This window comes from Brachyhypopomus gauderio, unplaced genomic scaffold (genome assembly GCF_052324685.1).
Source record: "Brachyhypopomus gauderio isolate BG-103 unplaced genomic scaffold, BGAUD_0.2 sc78, whole genome shotgun sequence".
Lineage (NCBI taxonomy): Eukaryota > Metazoa > Chordata > Actinopteri > Gymnotiformes > Hypopomidae > Brachyhypopomus > Brachyhypopomus gauderio.
Window position 1 is genome coordinate 1,437,741 of NW_027506899.1, and position 5,273 is coordinate 1,443,013.

Genomic DNA, 5,273 nt, shown 5'->3' on the forward strand with positions numbered 1-5,273 from the left:
TTATCTCAAAGCCAGAAGTTTTCCAGCCTTCTCACCTTGATCGTAGTATGACTGTTTTAGCCACAGTAGGCTTGTAGCTATTTTGTTAGTAGTGAGTTCGTTATATTCCGATTTTAATAACAGAAGCCTGTTGTGTTTTTCAGCGTCATCACTATAATACAGTTGGTCTTGCAGCTCTTTGGTTTGCTTTTCAATATCTTTCAATTTGTTTAGATGTAATTTAGATTCGTGTCTAGTGTAACTCATTATTTCCCCCCTATATAGGCCTTAAACGCTTCCCGTTTTATTGATGCACTTGTCTGATTTGTATTAAAGGTAAAGTAATCTGATATTTTTTCATCAAGAAGTACTTCAAACTTAGTTTGAGTTCAGCCATTTTGCCTGGAATCTAAATGGAGGTGGAGATTAATAAAAATTGGGAAATTTAATTGATAATTGGGGCATGGTCAGATAGTAGTATAACCACATACCCACACTTCTGGACCCTAGATATCAGACCAGATGAGATCAGAAAGTAATTTATTCGTTAATATGTTTTATATGTACTAGAATAGCATGAAAATTCAGTCTTAGTAGGATAAAATTGTCTCCAAATCTCCACTAAATTTAGATCTTTCATAAACTTTACAATGGCTTTCCTGGCTTGTTGGTGAGAATTATCCGAGCTATTTGAACGATCTATTGTTGGATTAATTACACAAATAAAATCTCCAATTATAAACTGACCATTATACACTGACATTGTTAAAAAGAGATGTTTGTAAAAGGCAGGGTCATCCCCGTTGAGAGCATATATACATACCAGATTGACCAATGTAGAGATTACAGTACCATTAAGTATAATAAATCTTCCAGATGGATCTGAATATTTACTTATCAATTCAAAGGGAATTGATTTATGTATTAATATTATGACCCCCCCTGGCATGAGAAGTAAAGCTGTATACACACACACTCATACATACACACATACTCATACACACACTCATACACACACAAACACCTCCAGTAGTGTGTGCGATTTACACATGCTAGAAACAAAAGAGCAAAGCCCCCTCTCATGTGACCCCCTCTCACACGATCCCCCACCCTTCACGTGACCTCTCTCACATGACCCCTCTCATCGTCTCCTCCTGTGGTTCCCTCATCAGGGCCTATACGACAACTTCCTCGCCATGAAGCTGAAGGACCCCGGGCTGTCTGGCGTGTGTGCCGGCCTGGACTGGCTCTGCTTCTCCGACCACGTGAACGAGTGCATGCTGCACGGCCAGAACTACTCGCTCATGCGCTACCTCCAGTGATGGCTTAGTTACCTTGAAAAAGTAATCCGATTACTGATTACTGATTACTCCTTTTAAAAGTAACTTAGTTACGTTACTGATTACTTGATTTTAAAAGTAATTACGATAGATTACAAGTTACTTTAGTAGTTACATTCAGCAGCAAAATAAATTTTTCCAATACTCACTTTATTGGAAGTGCATTTTTAATGGTAACAATGTATTGAAGCAGGTTCGGTAACCGAGGCAGAAACTGCTTAATCCAAAAATCCCGAGGAGGGAAACTTTATTGATAACGCAACCCTGGTGCGCGCAGGCCCCGCCCCCCAGTGTCACTTAAAGGGCTAAGACTCCTTGAGTGGGCAAGTGTCCGTTAGGGAATTCACCGCGTCAAGGCTGGATTATTTATTATGGATTATATATACTTATATATCGTATACTTTGACCGTAGCGCGCGACTCCGCACACATTGTGCGAACCTGCGTGAGCGGCGGAGGCATTTATACTTGGCGATTGATCGCGATATAATACTTCATTTGTGTCAATTTACACCTCCCCTCTGCTAACAATTAACACTCGCCACACAACCACCCCCCCCTTAACAATTTGGTCTCGCTTCCTTCCCCCAGCCCCCCCCCAATTTTAATGGTTGATAGTGGCACACTCATTGACTAGACATGTTAAAGTTGGCACTCCATGTCTCAAAGGTTGCCGACCCCTGCTCTATACTAATCCATCACCAACTCCCCACCTGTATCTGTTCTTTCACCCTTGTTCTTGAGGCAGAGCAATCAAGTTACGTTACTGTACGTGCAAACTATATGTGCTCAACAATTGTGTCATGGCTCAGTAATTGAAGGCTCTTATTTACAGTATTGTGCAGAAGGTTTAGGCAGGTGTGGAATAAATAATGCAAGGTAAGAATACTTTGTTAAGGTAAGATTGAAGTGTTACATTTGTCAACAAAATGCAAAGTGAATTAATAAAAGATCTAAATCAAATCTAGATTTTGTGAACACCCTTTGGCTTCAAAACAGCTTGGATCCACTTAATCTCAGTAATCTCTTACTGTTTCAGCACGTCACCGCGTTACACTATTAACACTTCCGTTAATACTTCTATGAACACCTCTATGAACACTTTGATTAACACTTCTATTAACACCTCTATTAACATTTGCACAGTACTGTATATATGCAAACACACATACACTACACTACTTTAAATATATATTTATTTTAAATGCCCCTTTATTTTTAATACTGTGAAATCAACTTTGGTAACTTTCTCAATTTGAAATGTTTTAATACGTTCTTTTAAGCAATGGTGTGTTTTGCACTCACTCTGGGACGGATACGGAGCATTTTTCTCTTGCAATCTGCAGCTGCATTTTGCGACTGTCCACCTCTTTCCTCAGCTGAGACTCGTCCAACTCATCCATCTACAGATAGTCACCTAACACAGAGTATCACTACTGCAGTGTGATCATCTTAAAGCAACACACACATACGCTATATTGCCAAAAGTATTCGCTCACCCATACAAATGATCAGAATCAGATGTTCCAGTCAGTTCTATGTTCATAGGTGTATTAAATTAAGCACCAATACATGCAGACTGTTTTTACAAACGTTTGTGAAAGAATGGGTCGCTCTCCACTCCGTGAATTCCAACATGGAACTGTGATCTATCCACCTGTGCAACAAATCCAGTCATGAAATTTCCTTGCTCCTAAATATTCCACAGTCAACCATCAGCTGTATTAGGGGAGACCAGGTATGGTTGTAACAAGGAGAGAGTTGTAACATCAATTTTACCGATCACGGATAAGATACGAGACATATATATCATTCCAGTGTTTACCCAATTCCTCCCTGATTCCACATGGTGAATGTCAAGGCTAGAAACAGGCACAGATGGATCTACACACAACATTCAATCTTAACACTCATTACAGACATTTAAATAATAACATTAACAAGGACAGTTGGATCTACACACCACAACATTCAATATTACACTCATTACAGACATTTAAATAATAACAATAACAAGGACAGTTGGATCTAAACACCACAACATTCAATATTACACTCATTACAGACATTAAAATAATAACAATAACAAGGACAGCTGGATCTAAACACCACAACATTCAATATTACACTCATTATAGACATTAAAATAATAACAATAACAAGGACAGTTGGATCTACACACCACAACATTCAATCTTACACTCATTACAGACATTTAAATAATAACAATAACAAGGACAGCTGGATCTAAACACCACAACATTCAATATTACACTCATTACAGACATTAAAATAATAACAATAACAAGGACAGTTGGATCTAAACACCACAACATTCAATCTTACACTCATTACAGACATTTAAATAATAACAATAACAAGGACAGCTAGATCTAAACACCACAACATTCAATATTACACTCATTACAGACATTAAAATAATAACAATAACAAGGACAGCTGGATCTAAACACCACAACATTCAATCTTACACTCATTACACACATTTAAATAATAATAATAATAACAAGGACAGCTAGATCTAAACACCACAACATTCAATCTTACACTCATTACAGACATTTAAATAATAACAATAACAAGGACAGCTAGATCTAAACACCACAACATTCAATATTACACTCATTACAGACATTTAAATAATAACAATAACAAGGACAGTTGGATCTAAACACCACAACATTCAATATTACACTCATTACAGACATTAAAATAATAACAATAACAAGGACAGCTGGATCTAAACACCACAACATTCAATATTACACTCATTATAGATAACAGAAGCTTTTCAGTCATGTGACACTGGGTGTAACACATCTATGTACGACCACTGCCTCTGGTCAATCCTACAGATTATACAGATTAGACTGAGAATAGATTTACTGTAATATGACAGACACACATCTTTGGATTATAAAGTCAAGGAAAAGACAAAACAACCAGTGCTGATGTGACACACGTACCCAAAGTGATCAGAGGGATCCAAGTTGAAGTGCAAAGGATCAAAGAATCGTTTGTCTGACTGCTGCACTTTGGCAGAAGTGTCCAATGTTTGTGTTTCTTTAGTGAAGTCTAGGAGCGCGTGTGCTCAGATCACCTGCACCTGCTGCTCCACTAGTGGGATGGCCAGTTTGTTTAATACTCAAATTAAAGGGTGAAGGCCTTTGTGCTTTTTGAAGGAAAAGGGGTGTTGCCCCAATTTCCAATGTAAAATACATGCAAACACGAGTTCTCTCCAGTCTAACCTGAAAGCACTGTTTAGGCCACAGTGACAATGCAGTTTACATTAGAATCACTGGTTCAAAAACAAGCACTCAAAGCAATAATCTGCTGGTTTAAATCCCTATTATGCAGAAGCGTCCCTCATAAATCGCATTATTAAACATATTAAACATTGATGGATCTCCAAACAAAAGCGATAAATTCAAAATTTCCTATCCCATCTACATGCCCACCGAGGTTCAGACGTCTACATGCAGCCGATCGCGAGATATCCGGCTTTGAAGTTGGTGATGAAAGCGCCTCACACACGGGGGTCTCCAAACATATCCGTTTAAAAAACATATTTATGATGAGATGACTTATTATGAACTTTTGTCACCTAAAAATTGTATACTAGTGAGGCTTTAATTGAAGACCTTAACATCGTATATCCGTTGTGGTTAAATACCTTAAATTGCTTGCTCACCTCACTGCAAAATTGTGCATAATCCACTTCCTGGATGAGACGCTCCGACAAATCTGCCCCTAAGCGTCACCGAAGCGTTTTGAAAGCTGATTTGACCTCTTATTACAAAGCTGCAGCGGTTCTGCTTTGATTTGAGTGGTTTTTATTGGTAGTGACTTTGAGTGACAGTTTTTAGCACCTCTCACCGGTGAGGTGTGAAGGGGAGGGGGGGTGGGTTCACCAATCAGCCCCCTGAGACAATCT